Source organism: Strigops habroptila, chromosome 11 (genome assembly GCF_004027225.2).
Source record: "Strigops habroptila isolate Jane chromosome 11, bStrHab1.2.pri, whole genome shotgun sequence".
NCBI lineage: Eukaryota > Metazoa > Chordata > Aves > Psittaciformes > Psittacidae > Strigops > Strigops habroptila.
Window position 1 is genome coordinate 12,555,550 of NC_046360.1, and position 10,304 is coordinate 12,565,853.

Sequence of the window (10,304 nt, forward strand, 5' to 3'; positions counted from 1 at the left end):
CAAAGATTCCCTAATTGGTCATTTGCCCACAGCAGCATCCCCAGCCCAGGGCCCAGCAGACGCTATTTTCGCCCTCCAACAAAGGGGGTGTCGCGCCCCGCTCCGCTGCTGCTCCTCGGGCTCTTCCCTCTTCCGACATCCCCCGAGAGCGCTTCTCATGCCCGTTCACCCGCACACGCTGAGGTTGGGGTGGATGGGGAAGCCCCCCCATCACCGACCAAGGGCTCTGCCACGGTCCCCTTTGCAACCAAGAGGGATCCTCCGCCTGGATCGGCCTCGGGGGAGCAATTCCCAGTCACGTCTCCCCTGCAGGAATCAATCCCTCGGGACTGCCCACCGAGGAGAAGTCATTCTCGCACTAACCACCCTCCATGTGTTGGCTGAGAGTGCCCATAAACTACATATTACGTCTTTCTGTGACACGAAATACATTTTATCACCTGGAAAAACCTTTCCCATCACATACAAATGCATGTTTAAGCCAAGCGAAAGCACTGTACTACGGATAGACGAGTGGAGACACACAGAGTTCTGCACCAACGCTGCCTCCTCCAATCCACTGGGTGCTGAGATTAAATGAACATTTAAACCCTGGGATTAAATACAAACAGCAAAGTGCAGTAACCCTCTTTCTCCCATGGCTGCCCATGGAGCTCAGGTCCCTCTGGAACAAGCTACAACCATCTCACCACCAGTCCCATCTCTGCCCCGTGCATCAGCTGGGATTTTTTTTTCCCCTCCAATACATATTAGTTACCAGGTTACCAAAAAAAAAAACAACCCCAAAGCACAGAGGAAATGCATTTCTGAACAGCCAGACCTCGCAGCCAGCTCGCATCACAAGCCTTGAAGCAAGCTGGGAAGTCACCCACTACACTTATTTCTCATTTTCCCTCTTTCTTTTCCTGGGGAAGGGGGAAGGGACTTGGGGATTAACGGCCCATCTGACCTACCAGTGGTGGATGCACATGAATCAAACACAATCAAAGGCCCCAGTGTCAGCATTAGCTTGACCCCTACAACTGGCTCGGAGCTCGGTGAGCAGCGAGGCCTGTTCTGGCCAGAGCAGCATGAACCTTCCCCTGGGTTATTAATGCCTGCCGAGGGCTCTGCCCAGCCCAGCTGAGCCCATCAGGTTGGAGTTACAGCCACCTCAACCACCCTAGGGTGCGGGGTTGGTGGGGATGGACCCGGCTCTGCCCTGCTACGGCAACACCAGCAGGATGGTCCTGCTTGGTTGAGTGAAAACAGGTCTCAGGGCTTTAAAACATCCACTCAAAATCATGGACGAGAGGAAGAGAGGTGGAGTTTTCTTGGGGGGGGGTCTGTTTTCTTTCGTTTGTGGTTTTGTTGTTTGGTTGTTTTTCCCTTGTGCTCATGTCTTTTGCCTTTCCATGACTTTTTGGGAATGGTTTCCCTTGATTGGTTTTGGAAGAAGCTGTTTCACACCCCATCAAGACCCTCTGCAGCCAGCAGTGCAGGGCAAAACCAAGCCCTGTGGGAACAGGCAAGGTCTCAGCCCCACCATGCAGCCATTTGGGACCCACATCCCAGCCAATGTGCTCCATGCAGTGATTTGGGACCCACATTCCAGCTAATATGCTCCAGACCTGGCCCTGAGGCTCAGCAGATGCTGAAGCATGGAGAAGCTGAGCTTTTATTAAAGTCCAAACAAATGCTTCCTGACATCTTCGGAAACAGAAGTGGTACCTGAGCACATCTAAAACCTTTTTTCCTTCATGAAAAGAAAAAAAGAAGAACACATCAGTTAGTTCCCAAACCAACTCACCAGCAGGAAAGTGGATTGTCTGTAGAAGCTGATTTTGATTTGAGTAGTTCAGAAAATACCCTCTTTTCAAGGGTGAACTTTTCCCTCACCCAAAAGGGACACCCAAATCATCAGGATCATCACTGGCTCTGCAGGAGCAGTCTCCAAAGGGGATGTACATGGTCCTATCAGAAGCCCACCCTTCATTTAAATGTAATTTTAAATGGAAATAGTGTAACTTCCTCTTCTCCCCACCTAGTCCAACCTGGGCTATTTTTATTTCTTTCATGCACGCTTTAACTTAACATTGACTTCTGCTTTTAACCTGCTCCTTCCAAATATATATAAACAAAATCCTCCTACTAAAAGAACATGCCAACACTCTCTCAGCAACACTTGGCTCTTCAACTTCAACAGGTTGGCTGTCATTAAACCTTGTTATTTTATTTTCTGCAACAACTGGATGAGCAAGGGCTTGTGTGGGAAGCATAAGCTGGGTAGGGGTCTGCTGGCTGGGAGGGCTGGCACCCAGCTCTAAGCGTGGACCGCACTACTGCTGGCTTACTCCAGGTGTGAGAAGGGAGCCTGCAGCAAGGCTCTCATCAAATCCAAGCTGCCAGAAAGCTCAGCGTGCTCAGAAATCAGCCCGAGCTTCCTGAGAGTGCATTCAGAGAGGGACTGGCCCTGGGTGGCCATTCAGAGCAGATTCAGGGCCAGGAAGAACCATGAAGCTGTAGCCCTGAACCAGTTGCCCTGCCTTGGCTCATCAGTGCTGGTTGTGCTGGAAACACCACTGCTGCTCACAGCACTCCCTCTGCCAAAGCTTTTCTGCCACCCAATTTCAGAGGAGCAGCAGGAGTTTGGGTTCCAAACAGCAGCCACTGCCCAGATGCTTGTGAGCTGCGGGCTGGAGAAGCTCCTCAGCACAGCCAGAACAGAGAACAGGTCACTGGGATGGAGCAGAGAGGACAGGTCCACCCATGGCAAACACCACAGTTACAGGGCTAAGAAATCCCTCACTGGGGATCCTCCCTGCCCCAAACTGTTCTCCTATGGCTGCACCCAGGAGTGCTCTGCAGCACCGATGGAGCTGGAGATATTAGCTCCTTGCATGCATCACTGTTGTCACAACACAATCATAGGACAAGATCAAGAGAGTTAGGTGTCCACTTCAATTTTAATGGGATGCAAATGCCTACATTTCTGACAGCTTTTTGAAACCCTAGGAGTAGGAGCTGTTGCTCATCCTGGTCAGTACCTTCTGAACTGGTTTGGTGGTGTCTGTGCAGTCCCTAGTGCATAAGTGTCCTTATTACACCATGCAGTCTCAACACGTCCCACGCTGGCAGATGGTCCCAGAGCACTATCCTGGGGACTCCCATCATGTCATCCCTGATCTCCTCCTCCCAGTAAAGGTGTTATCTCAGGATCTCAAACACCAGGAGCATGGAAGAAGTCCAAGACCTCCAATTTTGGACCATTTGTTGAACAATTGTGGACCTATCTGTAAAACGGTGAAGTAATTTTATGTCTTTCATGATGTCATTACCTAGTACTAAGGTCCTGGGTAGGACAAGTACTTTGAGATCCTGTGGTGGGCTCACCCACAGTGGAAATAGGGCACTTCAGTATCACACAACTTTGCAAAAGGATGTAAGAGAACAAGTGAGCCTCTATTCATTCCCTCCCAGTCCCTCTCTTAATTCTATCCAGAGCATAGAACTGGCTACATTCTAAGGCTGGAAACTCAGCAGCCCTCTAATTTGGGTAAGTCTTACTGGCAAACACTCTAAAATCCATCTGCTTCTACAGACATGGTTAAACTGCAGCCTAGATAACTCTCACTGCAATTGCTGCCATAACCCAGAACAGAAAGTCAAATCAAAGGGAACAGAGATGGAAAATAGAGGAACAGGGTTGGGACTGCAGGAAACAGAAGCAAATTTGCCTTGAGAACAAGTCCTTCAGTATCTGTCAGTTGGATTTAAGTGGTACTTAGGGCTTTTACAAGCCCTGTGCATCAGAGAGAATTTAATGAGAGCCAGAGAGTAGCTGCTTTATGCTAAATCAGCCACAATGGATGCACCAACCCTGGGCAAGGTTCCTCTAGCCAGGACCTTGAGTAAACCCTCCAAAAAGATTTGCCTTACTTGCAAAAGACTGAGATAGATTATAAGCTATAGATCCAATATACCACAGCTGTACGGAAAGTGGCAAGAAAAGAACAGCAGCTCCAGCTAAGTAATGTCTCTTTCCTCAAGAAACCTGGGCTATCTTCCACCTAGCACCAGTTAGGTTGTGGTGGGCTGGAGCTACCTCACTCATCGCAGCATTTCTGCACAAAACTATAGTCTTTCCATTTCTCCTTCAACGGGAAGTCCTTAGCACACATTTGGCGCAGTTTACAGGATGATGATGACAATGTGTTTCTCTTAAATAAAATCCATTTTTAAAGAGTACATGTGCAATTACTTTGGGTTTTGGCCTGTAGTCAGGAAAGAATTTCCCCTCGGGTCAGATTTGGCAGGGACTGGGTAAGGTTTTCTTGCTTTCCTCTGTAGGGTGGGCCATGGTCCACTTCCTAAGATCATCTGGACATTTTCACCTAACAATTTCCCTGCTACTGCCGGGACCTGGGACACTGGCAATGCCCTTGATCTCTCCTGCATGTTTGAGTTTCTGTGGCTTTTGGTCTTTTGTACTAACGGTCTTAAATTTGTTATAGGGTGTTGGGAAGTGTTTTATGGCCTGCAGCGTATGCGGTGGATGTTCTGGGGACTCCTCTGGATTAAGCGGCTATTACATGGTCACCTGTAATTGTGAGTGCCTGTACTCAGTGAGGCAGGTGGTCCCCTCCCTTATCTTCCAGTAGCAGGGCTCTGACATCCACTACAAGGCAATTACACCCCCAGTGTAGTCACACGTGATGTCTCCCCTTGCTCTCATTTGAAGTGTGATGCATATAAACCAAGGTGATAGGGGATATTAGGATAATAAACAAGGTGGAAATCCCAGGACTGGGAAATTATGAAACCTAGGTTCTGCTCCTGTCTTGCTACTAACCAATTGCATGGGACCCTTCCCGCCTTCACACTCTCTTGATTAGACAGTTAGACCATGCTGATTACCCCAGGCTTCGCCTAAAGTCAAAAGAAACATGTTTTATCTAGTCCTCATACCTCCTTGAACAGCAGGGTTGGTTTTTCCCTAGCTGTCTGCTGATAATGAAAGAGCCTCAACAACCAGTTTAAATGAAGTATTTACTTTCTAGATCTCATAGCCCTGATGAATACATGTGATGAGCTTAGCACTCTAAGTCTGACCTCAGCTGGGTCTCCTACAGAACAGGTAACCAGGACAGATCCATCCATGTTAAGTACAAGACCTTTGAAACCAAACAAGGCATGAAGTGGTACAGCACAATGTCTCCCACTCTGTGACACAGGAGTATGTGTTTGGGTATATGTTTCATCCCTGGTGATGCTATTAAGATCTCCATGCGGACAGAGAAGGACAGATGCTGCTGTTGCCCTGTTGGTTATTTCCCAGAGCGGAAGGTAACAGAAATAAGAGACATCCTGCATAGTGACTCAAAAGAAGCGTGACCAGCAGGTCGAAGGAGGTGATCCTGCCCCTCTACTCTGCTCTTGTGAGACCCCACTTGGAGTACTGCGTACAGTTCTGGTGTCCTCAACATAAAAAGGACATGGAGCTGTTGGAGCGATCCAGAGGAGGGCCACGAGGATGATAAGAGGGCTGGAGCACCTCCCATATGAAGACAGGCTGAGAAAGTTGGGGCTGTTCAGCCTGGAGAAGAGAAGGCTGCGTGGAGACCTCATAGCAGCCTTCCAGTATCTGAAGGGGGTCTACAAGGATGCTGGGGAGGGACTCTTCCTTAGGGACTGTAGTGGTAGGACAAGGGGTAATGGGTTCAAACTTAAACAGAGGAAGTTTAGATTAGATATAAGGAAGAAGTTCTTTACAGTGAGGGTGGTGAAGCACTGGAATGGGTTGCCCAGGGAGGTTGTGGATGCTCCATCCCTGGCGGTCTTCAAGGCCAGGTTGGACAGAGCCTTGAGCCACATGGTTTAGGGCAAGGTGTCCCTGCCCATGGCAGGGGGGTTGGAACTAGATGATCTTAAGGTCCTTTCCAACCCTTACGATTCTATGATTCTATGATTCTATGACTCAGTCCTCAATTGCTAAATTTCAGCCTGGGCAAAAAAGATGCCTGTGGATGAGGAATACTTTGTGGTTGAGGCACCTTCCCGAAGCTCAGACCTGTCTGATCTGAGTTCTGCTACTCACATATCAGCCACCCTTCAAGAACAGCAATGATTTTGCTTAAAGCACACCATGCTCCCTTAGATCCCTACGCTTTCCCACCTAGAGAGGACACTAGATGATCTTAAGTTTCTTTCCAACCCTAACCATTCTATGATTCTATAACACAGACAGCTTCAAGGTCACCTCTAGTAACACAAAACACCCGATGGACAGAATTGCTGGTGCAAAGCCATAGGTCTCACTCAAGATCAAAGGGTCCTGTGTGCTCAAGTCCCTGGTCATGTCCTGAGCTCCATTTCTACAAACACGTTCTGCACAGCTGGGAAATCTGGTCCAGAACTGGCAACAGAAACACCCCCTCCTGCTACCAGCTCCAATGTGCAGCACAGATATATTCCTCCTAATCCTTCAAAGAGGAAAAACAAGCAAGCACTCAAATGCCAAAACATTAACTACTCCCCAAATTACTCAGACTACTGCTAATTCTGTATAAATTTACAGCAGCTGCACTACTGGAAGTGAGCTCAGGCTTTAGAAATTACCAGGGAACATAATTTTCTACAGTTCTTCTGAACTTATAGAAATCTACAGGAATGTTTCAGTATACTAACTAACTTCACCAGCATTTCTAAGCCTTCTTTATTCTGCTCATACTGGGGTAACCATGAAACTCACAGGCATGAAATCCACAAATGCATTCCCTCTCAAAGACTCCTGTACACAGCAAGTTCAGCAATGTGTGTCCAAAGAACCACATACGGGAGAGGGTGTGGAGCTCTCTAGCCTGGTTTCTTACACCTCGTTCATCAGCTCTTACTGATCAGCACAGATCAATGTTGAGGGCTTTGGAGGTGTTCATCGTGTTTGGATTTCGTTTCTCAGTTTCCTGGTGGAGTTACTGAGCAGTGATTTTCTGTGTGCATTGTGAAGGGGTTGGTCTCAGCAGAATACGATGCAATGCAGTTTTCTGGCAGGACAAGCTCTAGATCTGTTTGTCACTGTTCTTTTAAAAGGTGCTCTGAGTAACACTAGCCTTGAGTACCAGCCTGAGTTTGCAGCATCCACTAGGTTCTGCTATCACCTACCTGCATCAGCATCTATGAATCTCAACAAAAGCTTCTGCAGTAAGTAAAATATAACCATCAATCTAATACAGCATTGACTAGCAGAGAATTTTGCTATGTTGGGTCACCAGCTATTCCAATCTAGCAGACTTTCCTCTCTGAGTAATTCTCACACATTTAGATCCCACTTCCCGCTCCGGACCTGGAGATAAGATCATAAATAGCCTGTGTGTGCTTAAAGAATGGATACTACAGTAACAGCAGGTAGGCAGACAGGTAGACAGGCAGACAGACATGATGATAAGCCATACATCTGGCATGTAAGTATCATGGCAGTGGAATTACCATTCCCCAGCCAAGTTTCACGCTTTGGGGAGTTGTTTTGACATGCTGTCAATGCCGCACAAGAATAACCTGATTTATTTCCCTCCTTCTCTTTGAAAAGTTCTATTTGGTGCCATTTATTTTGCACTCACTTACTCGCCATCCTATCAGGAGGCGGGAGGTCAGCAGGGTCACTCCTAAGAGAGTATCACGTTCTGTGCAGAATAGAGAAAATGCTCTAAGTTAGCGGTGAGGGAAGAATTCATGCAGGGGCCTCCTTTCAGCCTCTGCTCTCCCACAGTGGGCTCGTATACCTCTTCCCTTCCCACATCCTTGCTCTTCCTTTCAAATGGAAAAGCCAGTACCACTGTTGCTGTTATCCCACCAGCAGCAATCCATCCCCCCAAAGAGCCCGCTTCAGTTTTGCTTCATTTGCGCCTCGCCGAGCCTTGGCTGGGAATTCTCAGGACTCCCATCTCAATCCGTCCTCCCTGTATCGCTTAATAAAATCCTTTAGGTTTTTTCTGTCATTGTATATAAAATAGATGTCGAGTCCCAAGTGGCCAGAAGAGGAACTGAAGTCACAGCGGTAGACAGGAGAGGCGCATTGCTTGTTTCAACAAGGATCAGTACAATGGACTAAGGTGGTTTTAGGCAGAAAATACATGGCAAAATCCATATTGGCAGATACACACTTGTAAACAGAGTCGTCACACCTGGTGCCCAGTACATATCTCAGGCCTCACACTGGCTTTGCTCTGAGATAGCAAACCTCACATCCCTCCAGGCCCACCTCAACCAGGCAAGAGCTACCCCAGACAGCTGCCTCTGGAAGCAAAAAACGGTTGTGAAAACAGATCTGCTGCTGAGACACTTTGAACCCACAAACCACTGCAGCAAAAGTGGGCTTGATGGTCAAAATGCAGTAAGTTCAAAAGCAGACAGCACAAGAGAGAAACCATGAGTGGGTTAGGTGACCTTTTCCTTCTTCTGGAATGTGACATGGGTGGGCAAGGCTGGGCAAAAGAAATAGCGTCAGAGCCTGATGGATCCATCTGTAGTAGGAGGAGCAGCCCAGGGAAGCAGAGTGAACAGCCAACTGTCCAAGCCACTTGACTTCAGCAGCAGAAGCTCAGACCTGCTTGGTAGCAAGGCAGGATGTCCCTCCTGCTGAATACGGCATGTTTTATCACTGCCTCCTGCACACAACTCTCCTTTTGCACCCTTTACTTGATGGTTACATCAGTCAGGAATATTGCCTACACTTCCTACAAGTACAACCAAAGCTCTAACAGGATAATTTTAACCCGAAACTCTTCAGCTGGCACCTTTGCTTTGTTTAGTTCATTAGCTGGGGAACATCTAAGCTCAGTACTAGGGGGTGACTGGCCTGGGCATTAGATCATGGAATAACACGAGCTCCATGTGCAGCTGAGAGCCAACACTTGACACCTGCCTTCCTTCTTCCGTCTTTGCAGCCCGGAACTTCTGCTGCTCCAACCTACGGGCCTCCATTCAGTTCATCACCCTCACACTTGATAGCTACTGCCTGTCCTGATGTTTCCAAACACATGAACCCACTCCCCTGGTCCTCTCTACACAGAGGAATGAGGGTTGCACTCGCCACGTCATGTGTGTCTCAGAAATCAGTAGAGCACCAGAAGAATTCTGTATGGTTGAGATAAGCGTGGAGGCAAAACATAGACATCTATGTTAAGTTGTTCTTCCCCCCACAGGCTGAGCCCGCAGCAAAAGAGACAACTTTGTTGTCTCAAAAATATCGTTAAAACAAGGAAAAGCAGTCAACAGTCAAAACCAGAAAGCAAATACTATCAGGAACAATAACAGCACCTCAGAAGTAGCAATCGAAGAACACAGGATCATGATCTAAGGTAACATAAAAATAGCCACAAAGTCCAAGGGAAAAGAGGGAGATATTTCTAGCATGCACACTGCAGAATTCCCTCTGGAAACGCAGACTGGTTTGCTTCATTTCCTCTTCAGCTTTTGCTGAAATATCAAACAGCACAAAAGCCCCCTATTTGCACTGAGAACACAACTGTTGAGTGCATAAGCTCTCTCCACGTCGCATTAGGCACATTTCCATTCAGCCACCAGGCTCTTTCGACTCCCATTCTTATTTCGAAAAGGAGACAAATCTGAACTGAGGAGCTGGTTTTGACAGTCCTTTATTTGCAAATCTGCATGTCTTTCAAAGTCATGTCAGCTAGGAAACTTCACCGAATGGGAAAACAAAGCTCTCACCAATTCCTGCATCTGTCTAAAGCAAGGACATCCCCAGAGGAGGAGCTGAGCTCGTCAAGGAGGCTCTCTCCTCCTGTTCCCCACTGACATGCCCTCTTTTCCTTTTCCCACTATTCAGTCTGAGCTCTTCCACATCCTCATTTTTTAAAATCCAGCTGCTTTTCCAGTTTCTACTACCCAGTCCTGTCTCCTCTTCCACTCACAGAGCACTTCTCCCAGAGCTGCATAAGGACTATTTCCTATTCCATGTGTTCCTCAAATTAATGTAGTACCTAGAAGCAAAACAAAAGGGGGAGGAAGAATGGCAGGTGGGCTTATAGAGGAGCTTTCAGGCCATAAAGTGAGAGCAAAGACTGACAACCAATGCTGTAAAACCAAGAAAGGCTGAGGGAGAAGCGGGCAGCCTTTCTCACTGATTCACAGACCAAGGAGCAGTAGGGGATGATGGCTACATCATGGTAAGCATAGGCTGGTTGAGATCCCCAAACCAGGCTCTTGAAGACAACACTTGAATAAATACTTCAGTGCCCTTCTTAATTACTCTTTTTATTACCGTGCTTTGGTTACCTCAAATGGAGTGTGCGAAGGGATTACTA